Below are 24,094 nucleotides of genomic sequence, written 5' to 3'. Positions count from 1 at the left end.
CTTCATTGTGTAAATATACTACATTTTTCTTATCCATTTGTTAGTCTAGGGGCATTTAGATTGTTTCCAGATTATGGCTATGACAAACAATGCTGCTATAAACATAGTCGATCACAAGTCCTTGTGGTATGACTGAACATCCTTTGGATATATACCAAAAAAGTGGTATTGCTGGGTCTTGTGGTAGATTGTTTCATAATTTTCTGAGAAATTGCCACACTGATATCCAAAGGGGCTGTACCAGATTGCATTTCCACCACCAATGCAGGAGTATTCCCTTTTCCTCACAACCTCTCCATAATAAGTTGTCATCAGTGTTTTTGAACTTGGCCGTTCTTACAGGTATAAGATAGAATCCCAGAGTAGTTTTGATTTGCATTTCTCTGATGACTAAGGATGTTGAACATTTCCTTAAGTGTCTTTCAGCCATTTTAGATTCCTCTGTTGAGAGTTCCCTGTTTAGGACTGTACACCATTTTTTTTATTGGATTATTTGTTCTTTTGATAATTAATTTCTTTAGTTTTTTGTATGTTTTGTAGATCAACTCTCTGCCTGATGTAGGGTTGGTGAAGATATTTTCCCATTCTGTAAGCTGTCATTTTGTCTTGTTGACCATGTTCTTTGCTTTACAGAAGCTTTTCAGTTTCAGGAGGTCCCATTTATTAATTGTTTCTGTCTAGTCTGTGCTACTGGGGTTATATTTAGGAAGTGGACTCCTGTGCCAAGGCATTCTCTTCTATGAGGTTCAGTGTGGCTGGCTTTATGTTGAGGTCTTTGATCCATTTGAACTTAAGTTTTGTGCATGGTGATACATATGGATCTATATTCATTCCTCTACATATTGATATTCAGTTATGCCAGCAATATTTGTTAAGTATGATTTCTTTTCCATTTCATATTTTTTGCTTCTTTGTCAAAAATCAGGTGTTCAAAGTTATGTAGATTAATATTTGGGTCTTTGATTCAGTTTCATTGATTCTCCTGTCTGTTTTAATGACAATACCAGACTGTTTTCAGTACTGTAGCTTTGTAGTAGAGTTTGAAGTCAGGAATTGTGATATCTCCAGAAGAAGTTCTTTTATTGTACAGAATTGTTTTAGCTATTCTGGGATTTTTTTGATTTTCCATATGAAATTGAGTGTTGTTCTTTCAAGGTCTGCAAAGAAACTTGCTGGATTTTGATGGGCATTGCATTGAATCTGTAGATTGCTTTTGGTAAGATTGCCATTTTCATTATGTTAATTCTGCCTATCCAAGAGCATGGGAGAGCTTTTCACTTTCTGGTGTCTTCTTCAATTTCTTTATTCAAAGATTTAAAGTACTTGTCATACAGGTCTTTCACTTGTTTGTAGAGTTACTCTGAGATATTTTATGCTATTTGTGGCTATTGTGAAGGGCATCATTTCTCTGATTTCTTTCACAACCCATTTATCATCTGTATAAAGGGGGGCTACTGATTTTTTTGAGTTAATCTTGTATCCTTCTACATTATCAAAAGTGTTTATGAGTTGTAGAAGTTCCTTGGTAGAATTTTTGGGGTTATTTATATAAACTATTATATCATCAGCAAATACTGATAGTTTGACTTCTATTCTGATTTGTATCCCCTTAATCTCCTTTTGTTGTCTTATTGTTCTAGCTAGAACCTCAAGTACTATATTGACTAGATATGGAGAGATTGTCTTGTTCCTGATTTCAGTTGGATGTCTTTGAGTTTTTCTCCATTTATTTTGATGTTTGCTGTTGGCCTGCTGTATATTGACTTTATTATGTTTGGGCATGTTCCTTGTATCCTAGCTCTCTCCAAGACCTTTATCATGAAGGAATGTTGTATTTTGTTGAAAGCTTTTTTAGCATCTAATGAGATGATTATGTGGATTTTATTTTTCAGTTTGTTTATATGGAGGATTATGCTGACAGACTTTCATATGTTAAACCATCCTTGCATCGCTGAGATGAAGCCAACTTGATCATGGTGGATGATGGTTCTGATGTGTCCTTGGATTTGATTCACCAGTATTTCATTTAGTATTTTGCATCAATGTTCATAAGTGAGATTTGTCCCGCGCTACCGTCTTGCCAGCAAGAACCACGCGGTACACATAGGATCCTTCTGCAGAAAAGCTTTATGTCTCTTGGGAGCTAGAGCATAAGCCACATGGTGGAGACCCAGATAAGATGGAACCCATCCCTTATATAGGAAACAGACCCTGCTTTGGACGTGTCATTCTTGGATTGGTCAACTGCTCCCAGTCCCAGGTGATACCTTGGGAGTAGTGGAAAAATACCAACACGTGTGAGCTTTCTAGCTCACCTGGCGGTGCAGCGCCATCTATGGTGGAGAGTGTGGTTGCGGCCTTCTACAGAGATTGGTTTGTAATTCTCTTCTTAGCAATGCCTTTATGTGGTTTGAGTATCAGGGTAATTGTAGCCTCATAGAAAGAGTTTGGCAGTGTTTCTTCTTTTTCTATTGTGTGGAAAAATTTGACGAGTATTGGTATTAGTTCTTCTTTGAAAATCTTGTAGAATTCTGAACTGAAACCATTTGGTCCAGGGATTTTTTTTTTTTTTTTGGTTGGGAGACTTTTGATGACTGTTTCTATTTCTTTAACAGCTATAGGTCTGTTTATTTGATTATCTGGTCTTGATTTAATTTTGGTAAGTGAGATTTATCCAGAAAGTTGTCCATTTTCATTAAGTTTTCCAATTTTGTGCAGTAAAGGATTTTGAAATATGACCTGATGATTCTCTTGATTTCCTCTGTGTCTGTTGGTATATCCCCTTCTCATTTCTGATTTTGTTAATTTGGATAATCTCTCTTTGCCTTTTGGTTAGTTTGGATAAAGGTTTTTCTAGTATGTTGATTTTCTTGAAAAATCAACTCTTTGTCTCATTGATTTTTTTTTCTTTGTTTCTATTTTGTTGATTTCAGCTCTCAGTTTGATTATTTCCTGCCATCCAGTTCTCTTGGGTCAGTTTGCTTCTTTTTGTTTTAAACTTTTCAAATGTTCTGTTAATTCACTAGTGTGGGATTTTTTCCAGTTCCTTTATGTAGGCATTTAGTGCTATGTACTTTCCTATTAACAAAGTTTTCACTGTGTCCCATAAATTTGGGTATGTTCTTTGATCATTTTCACTAAATTTTAGGAAGTCTTTAATTTCTCCCTTTATTTTTTTTCTCCAAGTTTATTAAAATACAAAAGTCTCCATTTCCACCCCTTTTCCCAACACCCTCCTACTCCCCCCACTCCCTCCCCTCCTCCCTCTCCATCCCCAATAGCAGTCAGGGTCTCCCGCCCTGTGGGTAGTTCAAGCTCCTCCCCCCTCCCTCCAGGTCCAGGAAGGTGAGCATCCAAACAGACTGGATCCCAAAAATCCAGTATATGCAGAGGAAACAAGTCCCAGTATCATTGTCAATGGCTTTTCAGAAAGACTCCTGGCCAGCCACATTCAGAGAATCCGACCTCATTCAGAGAATCTGGCTGTAATACGTGCTCGCTCAGTCCCAGACAACTGGCCTTGGTGAACTCTCATTAGATCAGTCCCCTTGTATCAGTGGGTGATCGCACCCCTCGCGGTCCTAATTTCCTTTTTCATGTTCTTCCTCCTTCTACTCCTCGTTTGGATCTTTGGGGACTCAGTCCGGTGCTCCAATGTGGGTCTCCGTCTGTATCGCCATCCCTCGTCGGATGAAGGTTCCCTCTGATCTTGCCTTCCTTGCTCATGTTCTCTTTCCTTCTGCTTCTCGTTTGGACCTAGGGAGTTAAGTCCAGTGTTCCAATGTGGGTCTCCGTCTCCATCTCCATCCATCGCCAGATGAAGGATCTATGGTGATAGGCAAAATATTCATCAGTATGGTTATGGGCCAAGGCCAGTTCAGGCACCCTCTCCTCTGTCCAGAGAACAATCTGGGGATCTCTCCTTGGACCTGGGATCCCATTTATAACCAAGTCTCTAGTAAACCCTAAACTGACTCCCTTAGTTGAGATATATTCTTCCCTGATCCCATATCTATCCTTCCTCCCTCCCCCCCTCCCAGTCCCCCAAGCATTCCCCCTTCCTCCCCTGCTCCCTTCTCTCTAACCCTCTCCCCTTCCAGCAACCCTCCCATCCCCCCCCACCCCCACCCCCCCATACACCCGAGGTTACCTGGGACTTTTGTCTATTTCCAATCTCCAGGAGGAAAACTACCTGAATTTTCTTCAGGTTCACCCTCCTATCCAGCTTCTCTAGGATCATGAATAATAGGCTCAAAGACCTTTAATTATGGCTAGAATCCACTTATGAGTGAATTCATACCATATTCCTCTTTTTGGGTCTGGCTTACCTGACTCAGTAAAGCGTTTTCTTTCCATTTTTCTTCTTATTATTTTTTAATTTTTTTAAATTTTTAAATTTTTAAATTTTTTAATTTAATTTTTACTGGGAACCCCTCCAGAATCAAGTCTCTTGCAAACCCTAAAATGGCTCCCTTAGCTGAGATATAAACCTCCCTGCTCCCACAGCCATCCTTCCTCCCTCCCCCCTCCCATTCCCACAAGCCATCCCCAATCCTCCCCCTCTCCCCTCTCCCTGACCTTCTTCCCTTACTACCACCCCTCCACCCCCCATGCACCCGAGTTTGCCTGGCAATCTTGCCTAGTTCCACTATCCAGGAGGATAACTATATGATTTTCTTCAGGTTCACCTTCTTATTTAGCTTCTCTAGGATCACAAATTCTAGACTCAAAGACCTTTAACTATGGCTAGAAACCACTTATGAGTGAGTACATACCATATTCCTCTTTTTGGGTCTGGGTAGGGAGATTTTTGATAACAGCTTCTAATTCTTCACGACTGACAGGTCTATTTAGATTGTTCACCTGGTCTTGGTTCAACTTTGGTATATGGTACTGATCTAAAAAATGTCCATTTCTTTAACATTTTCCAACTTTGTGGCATTTAAACTTTCATAGAAAGATTTAATGATTCTCTGAATTTCCTCTGTGTCTGTGGTTATGTCCTCCTTTTCATTTCTGATCTTATTAATTTGCATGTTCTCTCTCTGCCATTTGATTAATTTGGATAGGGGTTTGTCAATCTTGTTGATTTTCTCCAAGAACCAGCTTTTTGATTCATTGATTCTTTGGATTGTTTTCTGTGTTTCTATTTTGTTGATTTCAGCCCTCAGTTTGATTATTTCCAGTCTTCTAGACCTCCTGGGTGAATCAGCTTCTTTTTTTTCTAGAGCTTTCAGGTGTGCTGTTAAGTCTCCAATGTGTGCTTTCTCCGCTTTCTTTAATTGGACACTTAGTGCTATGAACTTTCCTCTTAGCACTGCTTTCATAGTGTCCCATAGGTTTGAGTATGTTGTGTCTTTGTTTTCATTAAATTCAAGGAAGACTTTAATTTCTTTCTTTATTTCTTCCTTGACCCAGGGGTGATTTAGTAGTTGACTGTTCAACTTCCATGAGTTTGTTGGCTTCCTGGGGGAAGCATTGTTGTTGAATTCTAACTTTAATCCATGGTGATCTGACAAGACACAGGTGGTTACTAATATTTTTTTGTATCTGTGGAAGTTTGCTTTTTACCGAGTATGTGGTCAATTTTCGAGAAGGTTCCATGAGCTGCAGAGAAGAAGGTATATTCTTTCCTATTTGGGTGGAGAGTTCTATAGATGTTTGCTAAGTCCATTTGATTCAATACCTCCAACAAATCTCTTATTTCTCTGTTTGGTTTCTGTCTGATTGACACGTCCATTGGTGAAGGAGGAGTGTTGAAGTCTCCTACTAGTAGTGTGTGTGGTTTGAAGACTGCCTTGAGTTCTAGAAGAGTTTCTTTTACATATGTGGGTGCCTTTATATTAGGGGCATATATATTCAGGATTGAGACTTCTTCCTGATGAATTGTTCCAGTTATGAGTATGAAATGTCCATCTCCATCTCTTCTGATTGATTTTAGTTTGAAGTCGATTTTGTTAGATATTAGAATGGCCACACCCGCTTGTTTCTTAGGTCCATTTGCTTGGAAAACCTTTTCCCAACCCTTTACTCTGAGTAGGTGTCTGTCTTTGTGGTTGAGGTGTGTTTCTTGTAAACAGCAGAATGTTCGATCCTGTTTTCGTATCCAACCTCTAAGTCTGTGCCTCTTTATAGGTGAATTGAGTCCATTGATATTAAGTGATATTAATGACCAGTGGTTGTTGACTCCGGTCATTTTTTTTTTTGGGTAGTAGAGTGTATGTGTTTTCCTTCTTTGAGTTGTACTTATGAAGGGTCGCTAGATGTTTGAGTTATTGTAGGCAGTGTTGGGAATGTTGGATTCCTTGTGTTGTGATTTTCTTTCTAATATTCTCTGTAAGGCTGGATTAGTAGCTACGTATTGTTAAATTTGTTTTTATCCTGGAATATTTTGTTTTCTCCGTTGATAATGAACAATAGATTGGCTGGGTATAGTAGTCTGGGCTTGCATCCATGGTCTCTTAGTTTCTGCAGTACCTCTATTCAGGACCTTCTGGCTTTCATGGTTTCCATAGAGAAGTCTGGTGTAAGTCTGATAGGTTTACCTTTATAAGTTACTTGACCTTTTTCCTTTGCAGCTCTTAATATCCTTTCTTTAATCTGGATGCTTTGTGTTTTGATTATTATATGGCGAGGGGATGTTTTTTTCTGATCCAGTCTATTCGGTGTTCTGTATGCTTCTTGAACCTTCATAGGAATATCATTCTTTAGGATGGGAAAGTTTTCTTCTATAATTTTGTTGAATATATTTTCTGGATCTTTGATCTGCAATTCTTCTCCTTCTTCTACTCCTATTATTCTTAGATTTGTTTTTTTTTTATTATGTCCCATATTTCCTGAATGTTTTGTGATGAGAATTTGTTGGAATTGCTATTTTCTTTGGCCAGAGCGTTTATTTTCTCTATGGTGTCTTCATAATCTGAGATTCGTTCTTCTATCTCTTGTATTCTATTGGTTATGCTTGTTCCTGAAGTTTCTGTTTCTTTACCTAGATTTTCCATATCCAGTCGGCCCTTGGTTTGTGTTTTCTTCACTGCCTCCATTTCAGTTTTCAATTCTTGAACTGATTCCATTACCTGTTTGATTGTTTTTTCTTGGTTTCCCAGGGTATCATTTACGAATTTACTCATTTCTTCAAACTTTTTGTTATATTTCTCTTCCATTTCTTTACTCATATCTTCCATCTTTTTGTTATATTTCTCTTCTATTTCTTTAAGTGAGTTATTCATACCCTGTTTAAGAGACTCTATTGCTTTCATAATGACACTGTTTTCCATTTCTTCCAGAATACGGCGTTCAAGTCCTTCTGTCGTAAGATCGCTGGGATCTGGTGTTTTCATGTTGTTTTTCAGATTGTTGGAGGAATTCTTGCCTTGGCGCCTGCCCATCTCTTCCTTCAGATTCTCTCCAATGACTCTTCCCTTCGCTGGGTCTTCTGCTACCCGATTAGTGCCCCTTGCTATCCAGGAATCACTTTGCCTGCAGTCCTACCTTGCTGCAGGCAGGCTAGTAAAACAAAGGAACTCCTTCCTGTTTGCACTCACTGCCCGTTCCGGCCGCGGCGCCCACCCAGGCTGAGTTGGAGGAATTTAAGCCCCGAAAAAGGGATAGAGGAAGGGTAGGGGTTCCAGGCAGAAAGCTGGGATGGCGTAGGAGGAGAGAGGGTTTAGCTGGGGGAAGCCACCCCTTTGGAGTAGCCAGGGAGATAAGGATGGCAGGAAGATTGTGTGTTCCCTTTCCGGACTTGTGTGGCGGTCAGGAACACACTTACCCCTTCATTGTATCTTCTGCTACAGGATCAGAGTCACTCGCTGGTCAGAAGTCTCCCTGCCTGCAGTCTTACCTTGCTGCAGGCAGGCTTTTAGAACAAAGGGACCCCTTTATTTTTTCCTTGACTCATTGATGATTCAGGTGAGTATTATTTAATTTCCATGTATTTTTGGGCTGGAATTAGTGTTACTGTTGAATTCTAGTTTCAAACCATCGTGATCTGATAAGGTACATGGGGTTATTCCAGTTTTCTTTTTTTGTATCTGTTGAGGTTTGTTTTATTACCAAGTATGTGGTCAGTTTTTGAGAAGGTCCCATAAGGTGCTGAGATGAAGGTATATTTATTTATGTTTGGATGGAATATTCTATAGATGTCTGTTAAGTCTATTTTGTAACATGAGGGCTGGCTTGTTGGGGTATATGTCCCGCCCAGTACCCCACAACCAGCAAACCCCAAAGAAAATCACACACAGGACTCCATAAGATTATAAACTGATTGGCCCATTAGCTCAGGCTTCTTGTTAACTAATTCTTACATATTACAGTAACCCATAATTCTTGTCTGTGTTAGCCATGTGGCTCAGTACCTTTTCCAGCTGTCAGTTCACATGTTGCTTCTTCGGTGATCTGGGCAGGAGTGGGAGGAATCAACTTCCTCCTCCCCAGAATTCTTCTGCTCTTCTTGCATCATTTCCACTTCCTGTCTGGTTTTACCACCTACACCTCCTGCCTGGCCAATCAGCATATATTTAAAACATGATTGACAGATTACAGACAATATTCCCACACCACCATTTGAGTCATAACATATGTTAGTTCCCTTATTTCTTTGTTAATTTTTTTGTCTGGCTGAACTGTTCAGTGGTGAGAAGGGCGTATTGAAGTCTCCCACTATTAGTATGTGGGGTTTAATGTATGATTTAAGATTTAGAAGTGATTTTTATTTTTTACATACTAGGGTGTCCTTGTATTTGGGGCATAGATGTTCAGTATTGAAATTTCCTCTTGATGGATTTTTCCTGTGACTCATACGAAATGTCCTTCTTTGTCTCTTTTGATTGATTTTAGTTTGAAATCTACTTTGTTAGATATTAGGATAGCTATACCAACTTGTTTTTTAGGTTCATTCGATTGGAAAAATTTTTTCTCAACCCTTTACTCTGAGGCAATGTCTGTCTTCGAGGATGAGGTGTGTCTCTTGTATGCAGCAGAAGGATGGATTCTGTTTTCATATCCAATGTGTTAGCCTGTAATTTATAGGTGAGTTGAGTCCTTTTATACTAAGGAATATTAATGACAAGTGATTACTATCTCCTTTTAATTTAGTTTTTTGTTGGTGATGTTAATTTGTGTGTTGTTTCCTTCTTTGGGATTTTCTTTTGTGAGATCATCAACTGTCTGTGTTTTTGTTAATGTAGCCAACTTCCTTGGGTTGGAGTTTTCTTTCTAGTACTTTGTGTAGGGCTGGGTTTGTGGCTAGGTATGGGTTAAATCTGGTTTTGTCATGGAATATCTTGTTTTGTCCTTCTATGGTAATGGAAAGTTTTGCTGGTTATAGTATTTTGGGCTGGCATCTGTGGTCTCTTAATGTCTGCATAATGCTTGTCTATGACCTTCTGGTTTTCATTGTCTCCACTGAGAAGTCAGGTGTAATTCTGATAGGTCTGCCTTTATATGTTACTTGGCCTTTTTTCTTTGCAGCTCTTAATATTCTTTCTTTATTCTGTATGTTTAGTGTTTTGATTATTATGTGGCAAGGGGACTTTTTTCTTTTTGATCTAGTCTATTTGGTGTTCTGTAATCTTCTTGTATCTTCATAGGTATATATTTCTTTAGGTTGAGAATGCTTTTTTCTATGATTTTGTTAAATATATATTTTGTGCTTTTTGAGTTGAACAACTTCTTCTTCTACACCTATTATTCCTAGGTTTGGTCTGTTTATGGTGTCCCATAGTTTCTGGATTTTTTTGTGTTAAGCTTTTGTTAGATTTAATGTTTTATTTGACCGATGAGTCTATTTTCTCCATTGTACCTTCAGTGCTTGAGATTCTCTTTCATCTCTTGTATTCTGCTGTTTATGCTTTCATTTGTTGTTCCTGATTGTTTTCTCATGATTTTTGCTTCCATAATTCCCTCGGTTTGTGTTTTCTTTATTGTCTCTATTTCAGTTTTCAAGTCTTGAATAGTTTCTTTCATATGGTTGATGACTTTTTCTTGGCTTTCTTTAAGGGAGTTGTTGATGTCTTCCCATTTTTGTCTTTTCCTCCATTTCTTTGAAGGAATTTCTCATTTCCTCTTTAAGAGTCTTATGCATTCTCCCGAAGTTATTTTTTAGGTCATTTTCTTCTGCTTCCTCTATATTTGGTTGTTCAAGTCTTGCTGTTGTAGGGCCACTAGATTATACTAGAACACATGTTGCATGTGTTCATACCTTGTCTACTTATGTTTTCTTCTAACTCATGTAGTGGGACTGTCTGTGGCTCTTGTGATTAATATTCCAGGTGCCAGTGGATCCAAGGCTCAGGTGGTTGCTCCTCATGGTATAGTCATTGCCATGGTTCCAGTTACCCCATTGGTCACTCAGTGTTTCTGGATGTTGCTCTTTGCTCCTGGGATTTGCTCTGCTCCCCTGGAGTTCACTGTCTCAGGCCTGCTCTGGCCTCAGTTGCCAGCTCAGACCTGTTTCTGTAAATGTCCCTAATCTGGATCCACTCCTGCAGAGCTTCCAGGCTTGGGGTTGGTCCTGCATAGGTCTCTGGCTTCAATCTTCTCCCTCAGAGATCCCATACTCAGGTGAAACTGGACCCACAGACAACCTGGCTCAGGCCTATTCCCTCAGAGGTCCCAGACTCATCTTGGGCCCTCCAGTGGTCTCTGGTTCCTGCCTACTTCCTCTGAGGTCCCAGACTCATGCCCAGACGTGCAGAGGTCCTGGCTCATGCTTAGTTCTTTGAAGGTCCCAGACTCATGCTTCGGCCTGCATGGTTTCTGGCTCAGTTCTGCTCCCTGGAAGGTCCCAGATTCATGCCTGGACCTGCAGAGAGATCTCTGGCTCTGGCCCATTCCCTCAGTGGTTGCTTCCCTGTACCTGCTCCTGTGGAGTTTGCTGTCTCAGGTCTGCTCAGGCCCAGGTTGCTGGCTCAGTTCTGCCTCCACAAATGTACCTGATCTGTATCTGCTCCTGCTCCCATGGAGCTTGCCATCTTAGACCTGCTCCGGCCCAGGTCACTGTCTCAGTACTGCTCTTGTGGAGTTTGCTGCCTCAGGCCTACTCTTGAGACATTTTATAAAGGCCTGTTTTTGTCTACTACAAGCAAGAATCAGTTGGTCTTAAGTGGCCAAGGAGCTAGGAAAGAGGAATTGTTAGCAAAATTCAGTACATCATAAGAATATTTTATTACTTGCATAAACTGTTTCATCAAGAAAGCAGTGTTGGACATAGCAGCATGGATGGATACACGAATCCATCTAATACTCAGTGGTCTATAGACAATATCCACAAGCCAACTAACCTCCTTGTTCTGGAATGCTACTGTTGCCTTGGGAATGTTGTACATACCCTATCTTCTCTGCTCCACCCCCACCCTACCTTAATGAACTTGATGGAGCTGGCTTTTAATCTTTTGCTTGGCTTAGGCCCAAAAGGAAGCAAGTTATTTTTTTTAAAAAATTTGTTTATTTATTATGTATACAGTATTCTGCCTTCATGTATGCCGGCACACTAGAAGGAAGAGGGCACTAAATTTCACTATAGATGGTTGTAAACCACCATATGGTTGCTGGGAATTGAACCCAGGACCTCTGGAAGAGGAGCCAGTGCTCTTAACTGCTGAGTTTCTCTGACTCTTATACTTTTGCCAGACACTGGCTCCCCAGTTCTGGTGAGGTCTGAAGGCAGCACTATGGCCCTTGCCTTTCTACCAAGTCACACACGGATCCTGAAAGTCCTGGTTTGGGGAAATAATCTCCACCAGTGCATTTTCTTGTAGAGGAGAAAAGTACACTGCTTACTCTGGGGTAGTAGTTTCCGACCTCTGGGACAAGCTTACCCTCTGGATTTTTGTCCCCACGGTTTTATTGTTTCCACCTCCTGGGAAATGTTGCTTAGGTTTTGGAATCTCTGAAAGCTCATCAGAATTAGTCTTTGCTTTCTGTTAAATTTCCATCCATCATTCAGCTCAACACAAATCATGTCACATTGGCCTTTCAATGGTGCCCTTGTCATCTTTCCTTCTCTCTAGTGGTTGCTCTATCTCTTTGCCAGCTTGATTAACAAATAGTTCTCATTCATTTAGATTTGCCAATGCCTTTCCTGTCTTATTAAGATCCCATCACAGGCTCAGTAAAAACACTAAAATCCCATTCAAGTTTTTAGGTTCTTGCTGTGTCAACTACTTCTAAACTCTTCTTTGAATGTGATGCTATCGAGTCTAGTGGACATCAAACACTGCCTCTCTCATTCTAAGTTCTCAGTAATGCTATCTTTTCCCTGTTGTCTTCTTCATTCCTGATCCTTCTGGGATTCATATCCATGTATCAGGAGACTCATATAAATTAGTCCATCAGGACCTGATTTTCCTTACATTACTTCAGTTTTTGCATCCATCGTCTCTAGGACAGACAAGTAGTTGCACTGCCCAGTTTCTGTGCATCCACAGCTTTCAGACTGATTCCATCTGCACCTATGTCCCTTCGTCACATAAACCAGGGTCGACAGGAGGCTTTTAAACTGCTGGATTAACAGTCTTTGCCAATTCAAGCAGTTCAGATGCTAAGCATGCCCTGATTAATCATAGTTTTCTGTACTATGCCCTTATTAAGACTCTCTGACTACATACTAAATCCTGGATTACACTTCCTCTGTACTAAAGTTTAGACTTGGGAGTTCTGTTTGATGACTCCTACCACATTGACTAAGTCACTAGGAAGCTACTCTCAAAGGTTTCAACTTTTTGGATCCCAGTTAGGATTCTCTAGCACAGATCAAATTTACAGTAAACTTTCCATTGTATTTGGCCTCAGTTGGGCAGTAGTGGTTCATACCTTTAATCCCAGTACTCCAGAGGCAGAGGCAGGAGGATCTCTGGATTTGAGGCCAGCATGGTCTACAGAGTGAGTTGTAGGACAGCCAGGGCTACACAGAGGGCAAGCCAACATGTCATCTCATCCTCTCTTATTCCCATTGCTTCTGCCTCTACAAATTAGAGACCAATGCAGGGAACAGTTTCCACGTGACTTTTCTCCTATCGTACTCCCTCACTTACACAGGCAGGCTCTTTTGGAGACACAGGTATTTGTTCCGTGTCTTATCACCTAGAGTAAAAGTCTTATAATTGACACAACAATTTGCTTATAATCCTTTTCTGTTTGTGCTACATTCAGAGATTCTCTGGTCGACTGGTAGCTCTGGAGGGATCTCCATCCTTGTAAGGTGAGCATCACACATATGAAGATGTGTACTACTTCATACCAAGTAAAGGAAGATGGGTACCTCAGGATTCCCACCAGTGTACTCCACTATCAGATGGATTTTTTTTGGTATCTGTTGTCATTCATCACAGCACCTCTACAGCAATAAAGCATACCACCTCCAACCACATGGGAAAAGTAGCTGTGCTGGGTCAACTCACATTCATCAGCTTTGGTTACATGTCTAATAATCCATTGTAGTAACTATGTAACCACTCCTCCCCAACTCATCTATGGTCCTTCTGGCTTCTATTTGGATATCAATTGTGTTGTGTGAACAAGCAAGTGTCTATTCATGCCAGAGAAGACACTGATGATGAAAGAAACAATTCTACCCAATTATAGCTTTGTGAACCAGTTAGTTTACTGAGGTTACGTATGGAGTATGGGTGACCCAAAGGCAGCTGAATCACAAAAAACAGCAACAACCGCCCCCCCCCCATGGTTTGTAGCATTACTTCCTGAGTCTTATGAGGCCCCTTCCTTCATCTAAGAAAGAATTTTAATTTGGAGGAAATAGCTTACAACTAAGAATATGTCAGTTTACAAGAGACTTATTATGGGTAATGGAGAGAAATGGTGTATGTCTTAATTACTTTTCTATTGCCATGATAAGTCACGATGACCAAGGAAACTTATAGAAGAATGTTTATTTTATTTGGGGCTTGCAGTTTCACAGAATGAGTATATGACCATCATGGAGAGGAGCATAGCAACAAACAGGCAGGCATGGCTGGTCATGACAGATGCTGAAGCAGTAGCTAAGAGCTTACATCTTGAGAATCCAACAGGAAGGACAGAGAGGGAGGGAGGAAGAGAGGGTAGAGTCTACTATGGTGTGGCTGCCACCAACAGGAGCTTCAGGAGCTTCCTGGCTTCAGTGTGTGTCCCCAGTTTATTTTCTGCTTTTAATTCAGTCAAGGATCCTAGCTAAGGAGACTGCGCCCTACAGTTAAGGTGGGTCTGTGTGCCTCAGCTAACCCAATCTAGAAGCTCCCTGTTATAACCATCCCTGTATCTGCTTTTTTGTGTCCATATGACCTGACCCCTCTGTAAAATGGGGCTAGGTGTGGAGTAGTTGGGTCGTAAACAAGCACGGGTACTGCTTTGGTGAGCCCTGCTGGACAGAGCTCCCAATGACAGCACCGCTTTCACTTCCCCAGCAGTGAAAGAGATTTCCAGTTGCTTCACAACTTCGCTGTGCTGCTCACTTAGTGTTGGCCGTAGCTTGATTTCAGTCTTTGGTGGGAGTGTAGTTACATCACATTGTGGTTTCCGTCCTCATTTGCTTGGTGTCCTAGTAATACTGTCAGGGAATTATTAACTCATCTGACACACAGCAGTCACTTTGTTGAAGCCTTGTTCAAATCATTAGCTCAATATACATTTGAGTGGATACTATGTGTTCTATGAAGATGATTTGTCTTTTTAATGGACATGTAGAGATTTTCATGTGGCTCTGAATCCTTTACTACATAACAAGGGTCTTCTCAATCTCTGATTTTTTAATTCACTTATATAGGGGAAACCAAAAGTTCTTCATTTCAGTAAGTTCTAGGTTAAAAGATTTGTATTCTGTCTGCTTCTTCTTAATATCATGAAAGTATTCTATATATTATCTTAAAAGCTTTGCTGTCTTACTGTTTCCATTCAGTATTATATCCACATTTTTTTTTTCGAGGTAGGGTTTCTCTGTGAAACAGTCCTAGCTATCCTGGAACTCATTCTACAGACCAGGCTGGCCTCAAACCCACACGGATCCACCTGACTACCTCTCAAGTGTTGGAATTAAATGTGTGCACAATCACCACCTGTCCAGATTCTAATTTTTAATGTATGGTATGTACCAAGTGCAGGAACCAAAGGTACATTTTTATGTAGATAGTCAATTGTTCTGATATTGTTTACTAGGGAGAATATTAACATCTTACTGCGAATTCATTTACCTGTTTTTCCTCTTCCTGTTTTAATTTTCTTTGCTTTGTAGTAAGTCAACTTCTGATAAATCTTGCAATTTGCTCATGTTCTTCAAAGATGTTTTGGCTATTTTAAGTTCTGTGCATTTTCGAATGGACACAGTTTGTCAACTTCTTTTCTTCCTTTTTTTTTTTTAATGTGGTGCTGGACCCAGGGCTTCAAACATTCTAGGTAAAAACTCTGCAACAGAACCATGTCTTCAATCTAGTTTGTCAACTTCTTTTCTTCTTTTTGTTTTTTGATAGTCTCATGCATACATATACTGTTTTGTGATCATATTCACCTGCATTATCTGCTGGTAGCTCCCTTTCATTTTCTTCTTTACCCCCTCTTCTTTCTACTTAGTTCCCCAGTGGCTATGTTAGAGAAAAGTTACACCCTGTCTTATTTACTTTTCTATTGCTCTTACAAAACACTGAACCAAGAAACTTATAAAAAAAACATTTAATTGGTTCTACAGGTGATTCCAAAGGGTTAGAGTCCATGATGACAGAGCAAAGGTTGAGCAGCAGAACAACTGTGAGCTCACATTTCAATGTACAAGTGGGAGGCGAGAATCTTATGAAACCTCTTAGATTATCTCTAGTCCTCCAATAACGCCGCACCCCCAATCCCTTCCAAAAGGTTCCACCAACTGGAGATCAAGTTTTCAAAGGTATGAACCTATGTGAACCTTTCTAATTCAAGCTACTCCTCCAGTCACTAGTGATCATTAGTTCCTAAAGAAGGGATGGGCCTCATGGGTACTGTCCTGGATGTTTTTTTCATTAGTTTCCTAATTTCCATTAGAAAAAAATCACACTCGTAGGAATTTTAGCTGGCATGGCATTGTTCCTCAGGCTCAGTTTGGATAGGTTATTTTGGTGTATACTTGCAGTCTCTGTGAAAGGTCCTCATCTTCTCCAAGAACTGTTTTAGAGTTTTCAGTCTGAAGAATGTTTACATCTTTCATTAGAAATTACGTTCATTTCTGTGAAATTTTAAGTATTATAATTGCTCTACTTCCCTGAATATTGTTTTCCAATTACTTGTTGGCAGCTTAAAGGATAGAACTGATAGATATCAACTTGTTAAAGAAGGAAAGAGGCTGGAGGAAGATGGAGAGTAGTGGACGCCGGGGAAACAGAAGTATGGAGAATTAAGATGAGCAAATAAGAGGGGAGCAAATACTGTAAAATGACGTGGTGTGCATAAGGAGCTTGAGGAAATGAAATATCGTGAACAATGAGTAGATACCAATGCAATTGCTTACAAATCTATTAATTTAAAATTATTTACATTCTATCATAATGCAAAATTTTATGTCATATCTTACTTTATTTATTTACTTTACTTTTTAAACTCTGTCTAGATCCGTACTTTGGTATTGAGGGGGCAATAATGGGCAACCCTCAATATTCTACCATGGAGCTTCATTCCAGTTGTGCACTTTTATTAACATGGTTCCTTTGTTTCCTGGCTTTATGTTAAAGGGCAATGAATGCAAGAGGCACACTCCCATTCTTTAGGCTTTTCTTCCAACAGAAGAAGTAAGATGCATGCTACTCCATTCCCTCCTTGGCTCTTGTTTATCCAGGCCCAGGAAAGGGCTCACTGATCTGCTTGGTGCCTGTGCTGGCTGGTGGAATATCATGCTGACACAAGCTGGAGCCGTCTGAGAGGAAGGGAGCCCCAATTGAGAATGTTTCTGTAAGATCTGGTTGTTGGCAAGTCTGAAGGGAATTTACTCAATGACTGATGTAGGATGGCCCAGCTCATTGTGGGTGGTGCCACCCTGGGCTGGTGGTCCTGGATTTTCCAAGACAGCGGACTGAGTAAACCAGTAAGCAGCACCCATGGCCTCTGCATCAGCGCCTGCCTCCCGGTTCTGCCCTGTGTGAGTGCTTGACCTGACTGCCTTCGATGAGGTGATCAGTGATGTGGAAATCAAATAAACCCTTTCTTCCTTGAGTTGTTTCTGGTCACGGAATTTCCTCCCAGCAGCAGTGACACTTTCTAAGACACTTCCTCTGGAAACAGGGAACACTTTACTGCTGTCTCTGTAAAGTCTGCAGTTTGACATGGTTTGGGGAATCTAATCCATGTTACTAGGCAAGTATCATCTCAGCAGCCCCTCTCAGCATGTTTTTTTAATAAAACATGTTTATCTGAGTAAGACATATTCAAAGTATGATATTAAGGGATCCTTGACTTCTCCTTCTTCATCTGGCCTGTTCCCTGCGCCATTTCCTCTCCAGTGCTCTTCCTAATGTACTTTTCCAGGCTTCCTTCTCTCACTCGCCCCCCCCCCCCGTACCTGCACCCCTGTCATGGTCCCCCTTCTTCCCCAGAGGGTGTGACTTACAGGGTGGCTTCCTAATTTATTTCAGAGCTCCGCCCTCAATCAGTCACCACCACCACCATGTACACTGAGTTAAATTAGTCTCTCAGAACCTTGATGGCTTCTCTTGAAAATGGGGATAATAATAGGATCAATACCACAGAAATAAGATGAAGTGAGCCCTCTGGATGTAAAAGTTCTTAAACAAGTGACTGGTGGATAGTAAGCTCATTGTATACCATTTGCTATTGTTTACATTTGTGAGGGTTTTTGTTGTTGTTGTTGTTGTTGTTCTGAGTTTTTCTGTAGCTTTGGAGCCTGTCCTGGAACTAACTCTTGTAGACCAGGCTGGCCTCAAACTCACAGAGATCCACCTGCCTCTGCCTCCCGAGTGCTGGGATTAAATGCGTGCACCACCACCAACCGGTTCGTTTGTGAGCTTTAACATAATCATCATACACTTTTATCAGAATGCTTTGTGTATACACCACCTATTTTCCAAATTAGTTTCCAAGCTCCATAAAAGCACATCTAGCCTGAGCCTTCCTGGGGGAGAGGGGATGGCAGTCTGCTGCTCTGTGCAGACCTGTTGTTCTTTTGAGGAGTCATGGAAGAGATGAAGAAGCTTCTCAGAAACTGAATGAAACTAACTTGTTGTCTGAAAATCTGGCTGAAGCACCGCAGAAGCTCTTCTCAGTGGGGTGCCCTTTGTCTCATCCTCAGCATCTGGACTTTCACATCTTTAAAGGGGGGAACACAAGGACTCTCTTTTAACGCCATATTTAGCTTTCTCTCATATTCAGATTTAAAATTACTCAAATAGTCACGACTCTTCAGTGAGAATAGTTCTCAAAGGTTGCTGCAGCAGTTGAATACAGTGTCAATTTTGCAGTCCTGCATGTGTGTGTGAATCTGTGTGTCCACAAATACAACATTGTTGAGTTGACAACAGCTGTAAAGAAAGCGGACCAATTACCCAGGACAGTTTTTCTACAAATACTAACAGTTTGGGTTGGAGCAGGTTTAAGAATAGGAAAAAAATTTTGAATAACCATAAATTTGAATGTACAACCACAGAGGGAAAAAAATCAGTTCTATTGTCTAGGACATAAATTATGTTTTTATGGGTAAGACTAATGTGTATTGCTACCAATTTTCTGCAACTTTCAGAATTATGACAATTAAGAGACAATGGAAGCTTGAAATAACCTCACTTCATGGAGAAATGCCCCCAGGAAGCTTGTGTCTCAGAATTCCCTTCTTTACCTCATTTTTTTTTCTTTTCTTTCTTTTTCTTTTTGCAAGTAGAGCATCATTCTTGTTCATACTTCATGTAAAAGGAGAAAAGAGTAAACACAGGAAGTGCTTGTTTGTAAGCGACAGCAGCTTCTATTTAAATCAAGCTGCCCACCACGTGACTAAAGGGCGATGGTGGTGGCATTTTGTCCTTGCTGTGTTTCTCCACTCGCATGGACGTGCTTTGGTACATGCTTTTAACAGGCCCTCATGTCTGATACTATAATTCTAGAAGGTGAAGTAGTTCAATCTAAAATATACTGTAAAGAGAATTTAAAAATCCACTTCACTAAATGCCCCTTACTAGTGTAAATGGAAAAATTATTTTCTTTTCCCTCCAGCTCACCACCTGGTACTATCTTGGGTAGGTAGCTACCTGAAAACCAAAACAAAGATCTTACAGAGCAGAAACCACGTGATAGCTTTCCTGAAGCATTATCTTCTCATGTCTTCTTTAGCGAGACTTTTATTAAACTTCCTTATATTTTCTTAACCTTTTGAGATGAGATCTCAACGTGTGACCCAGGCTTGCCTTCTATTTGCTGTATCTTCAAACTCTCCTCCTGCCTTGCTCCCTCCCCCCCTCCCCTGCCCGACAACGCTGGCGCTCTAGATGGGCACCACTGGCCCAGAAGCCTCCTCGCTCACATGGCAGCCTCCTTATTCCAGGACACAGTCTTGGCTTTGGTAACCAGATATGCTAATGCACCTTTTAAAACCAACTGAACCCTTGGCCTGTCAGATCAAATACAAAGTTTAGATAGTTGGAAGCTCTCAGCAGCTGATTCTCTAACTCAGTCCATCAAGATTTAAAATGAAATAAAAACAAAGCAAAACAAAACAACAATTCTACAAGAGCAAAATAAATACGTTGTTATATGCCATATATGGCGGACTTCTCTTACTGTAAGAGTGGGCGGGCACTGGGTAAAAAAAAAATCAATACCAGGGACCCTCAGTCTTTATCAGTGGACAGCATTGCTTAGTTCTTTCCTCTGTCATTTTAAGTAATTGCTTTATAAACTCAAAAGTGATATGTAGGCATCAAAGATAACATTTGCTCCACCTTTCATTTATTGAAGAAATACACATAAAATTCCCACTGTGTGTCAAGAGTTCTCCTCGGATCACAGTGATGATAGAGCCGGAGGAGTCACATGACGTTTGGGAAAGGCAGTAATGCTGCAGTGTTGGCTGGTTGTCAGGTTGGGCTCCTAGCACATGACAGATGAAAGTGGGGGCGGGGCTTTACCCCAGAAGGAATGAGTTCTCAGACAGGCACTCATGAAGGGAAGTGGTTTGTCCTGGGCAGGAAATGAGTACACACTTCGGGATGGGGGTGGCCAAACTTCTTCCTCTCTCTGGTGCCCAGAAACGTTGTGCCAAGACTCCAAATTACAGAAAGATCTGGGTGATTCTGTATGGGGGAGTGAGCTGTTTCCTGCCTATTCTGAGTTTGGTCAAGGGTGATTGGTATTATTCTGTTGATAATTTTTCACTCACCAGTATTGGTGGCAAAAAGGAGAGATACGGCATTTCTGGATCAGCCAGCCTTAAAACTCAAGATTCTGCAGAGGCTCAAAGTGGCAGCTCCTTTTCAGCAGCCCAGTGTAGACTGGGAATCGCGGAGGATCAGGCGGAGTAACTGAAGGAAGAACGCCCACTTTGCAGACTCTGCATTTAAAGGGCTTCTTACAGAGCAAAGACACACATACAGGGTGTCCAGTGGGAGTGGCTGCTGGCGAGGCCATCAGGCTCGTGTTGCAGGTCCAATTTAACCTGACAGTGGTTCTTGAGAAATGATGTCTAATTTGAGATTTTATCAAAGAAGCCAAGTGGTAGAAGCAGAGTGGGTAGAGGTGGGCAAAATCCTTTTGGATGAGGCTTGCACAAGGTCAAGTGGCCTCCTGTCCGCTCTCAGCATCGTGTGGCTGAAGGAGATTCTGGAGTCAGAAGGAGAATGTTTACATCTGGTTCTTCAACTAAGAAGTTGCTTATGCTGGGGCAAGCTTTTACATTTCTTCGAACCCGTGTTTCTCCAATAATCTCGTGTGACTAGCGGGAGGATGAAAGGGCTCCAGTCTGTGGAGGCTTCCGCTCGCCGCTTGGAAGCCGGTGAGCAAGGGTTCAGTAAGCATTACCCATCATGCTTATGTGCCAGAGTGGACTACGTAAATACGCCGTGATTGACATCAGAGGGCATGAGAAGAGCACGGTGGAGGTCTGTGCATTTGTGAGAGCGCAGCAGCACCGCCAGAAACCAGGCTATGTTTATAGCAATAGGCATGAGTTCTATCTGGTGTGGAGGGGAGAGACCACAAAGGGACTCTCTGAGGAGCAGTTTAAATAGACTAGGGGAGTAGTCAAGGTTTGGTGGGCTGCCTTGTCCCTCCTCCGGGGGAGGAGTCAAGGTTTGGTGGGCCACTTTGACCCTCCTCTGGGGGAGGGGCCAAGGCTTGGTGGACCACTTTGACACTCCTCTGGGGAGGGGGTCAAAGTTTGGCAGCCATAGGGGCGGGGCCTCCACAGATGGAGGCAAGAGAACAGAACTTACACTATCTTGGGAGCAGAACTCAAAATCAACCAGAAGACAGTTTGTCACACCAATGACAGTCATACCACCATTGCACCAGTGGGTACATCTTGTCTAGTAGACAAGTATTATAGTTTGCAGGGTCCCGAACTAGATAAGATCACTAATGTCTTTTTTCTTCATTGTTAAATATGGCACCTTTTGGCACTATGAAAGCTAGCTAGTATAGAGGTAGTTTCCTGGCTAATTTGAGATTGATTCCTCTGTATCAGCAGAGAGTGTGGTGCCTTCATTGGATTTTATCATCTAGTTATGATGGAAAACTAAGAGCAACGACAAGAGACTGTGTTGTTTTGGAGAGTGCTGGGGCCTCATGCCAAGCACTGAGATTTTTATGTATTAACTCGTGTCTTCTGGGAGCAGCATTGTCCACCATACAGGATATCTCTGTTCAATAGCCTTTAAAAGTATATTTTGTAATTATTTTACAAATATGGAGCAGGTCTCCAAAAGCTTTTACACACATCCTTAGCTTTGATTAACCCACTCCCTATAACTCTCCTTACTCCCATCCTCCAAAACCATTAATTCTTAAATTTGTTTTAAAATTTGGGAATGTAAAATAATGCTGATTCTTAGAGTCTAACCTTAGAAATTATAATTTAATATAACTATATTTTATATGATTATATATAGATTTATATAATTATATAAACAATACAATTATTGCTCTTGTGTGGAGTCTAAGATTTTAGGATTAAAAAAAACCCTACAACTTTTATTTGATTCAGAGGTCCACCAAAAGGTAATAAAACTCTCTAAAGTTAGTCCCCTCACTAATTATTTCTGATATCAATATGATGAAAACAGCAAACCTCACTCAGAGTGAGAAGAGGGAAGTGCATCATTCCACAGCATACACACTGCAGTTTGCCTAGAGGAACCATCCAGTAAGGTAAGGAAGGATGGTCTTTTCCCCTTCCAAATTCCTGGAAAGCACAGGGGAATGCTATCTTCTGTATACGTCATCTTTATTTAAAGGGCCTCCCTTGAGTGTTGAAAATCATTCATAAGAAAGACAGCACATAGCACACTCAAGTTACACCCCTATGTTCGGGTTGTTTTTCAGTGTGGAGATGGAGACAGGAAGTCTTAGGCAATGTCCTTTCCATAAAATGGACTTTGACTTTAAATGACTTTCTTCAATATTCATTTATAAAATATTCAATAAATTGTCTGCCACATCCCAGAAACTAGGCTGACTGTGCACTCCTAGTGCATTCTGGGATTGGAAGTCAGTGGGGATGTCTGTAGAGATAACCAAGGGATGCAAAGAAGAGTGCAGTCACTGGGGTCGGGAGAGCAGCAGAAGAACCAGAAGGCGTCTGCGGAAGAAACATGGAAATGGAAGAGAGCATTGCAAAGAAAAATGGGAAGCAAGCTTCCATGGAAATGGTGACAGGGAAAATATGGAAGGCTGGAGTAATGGGAAGATGGGAAGGAGTTCAAAGTGATTTATGCAAAGGCAACAGGAGGAGGGGCAGGTATAAAGGAGAGGTCCGTGTGACTCCTGAATTAAACTCTACCCTCTGCTGGCTGGGAGATGTTGACCATGCACTCAGAGGTTTGAACTCTGTCATTATCGGGACCACAAGGGTAGGAGCACAAGGGTAATGCTGTCTACTCCTAAGGCTGGTTTGAGGAAAAAATGAATGTGGATATGGAAAATGGCCAACCAGGAAGAACTGGGTGAATGACACCACTCACTTATAAATGCTGTCTGGGGAGGGGCTTGTAAGGACCGCCAAGGGTGTGAGTTGGGAAGGATTTTGCAAAGTGTGAGTGAGTTGACAGTGGTTGGAATGAGATACTGGATGAATGGTCAGATGCTGACTGGGTAGGAAAGACCACCAAGAAGAGGACAGTGGCCGAGTGCAGCCAGCTTGAACATATTGAGAGGGTACCCAAAGGAATCATGGGAGGGAACAGACTTCATGCTAGCGACATTACCAAGGTTAACAAGAGATTGATCACAGTGCTATAAATAGGACCAGCAAAACAGAATGGGCCTTTACAGGGACACCTTTACAGCCGCTCCCAGGACGTGAGATGCCATAGCAACAGTCACCTCCTCAAAATCCGGCAACCAGGAGCCTGGCCCTTCTAGAACCATAGCACTGTCATGACCTGAACACCAACTCAACCAGGAAGCTGCTGCACTGCTGTCGACAGCGTTGCATGATCAGAATGGATGTTCTCCCTGCTCGATCCAGCCTCCCCATGATATATTTTGCTAGTAACTGAACACTGGGACTTCGGCCACTACAGATGTAGAGTAAATCCAAGTGCCTCTCCATAGCTGTACTTGCTGATCGAGGGACAAACATTCCCAAGTCCTGCCTGTCCCGGACGCAATTGCATTGGGGTCCTTGCTCCTCTGGAATGAGGGAAGTATATTTTAGCTTTCAAATATCTGGATTGCTTACTATGAGAGTGGTTTACAAAACATAATGTGTGACTAGTGAGATTATCATACAGTCAAGATGGTAAATACAAGGGTTATTTTGTTGTTGTTTGTTTTTTAATCTTGGTCCTAGCTTGCAATGTGAGATATTTCTTCTGGTTTGGAAAGATCAATTCTAGAAAAACCACTGTACTGGCTGGTGCATGTCAGTCTTCAGTATAAATTCTCAGGAGAGAACCACGGTTAGAGTCCAATGGCTATTGAA

The 24,094-nt window shown here is 41.3% G+C and overlaps 1 long non-coding RNA gene across 2 annotated transcripts in view; it reads left to right on the top strand.

The window, feature by feature from the left end:
- Positions 1–24,094, top strand: part of LOC146895049 (uncharacterized) — a 54,133-nt gene that overhangs the window by 13,215 nt on the left and 16,824 nt on the right. The window lies entirely within an intron of this gene.

This window comes from Myodes glareolus, chromosome 3 (genome assembly GCF_982192425.1).
Source record: "Myodes glareolus chromosome 3, mMyoGla1.1, whole genome shotgun sequence".
Lineage (NCBI taxonomy): Eukaryota > Metazoa > Chordata > Mammalia > Rodentia > Cricetidae > Myodes > Myodes glareolus.
The sequence above is the reverse complement of the archived record's forward strand: the minus strand, read 5'-3'. Positions and strand labels throughout refer to the sequence as shown.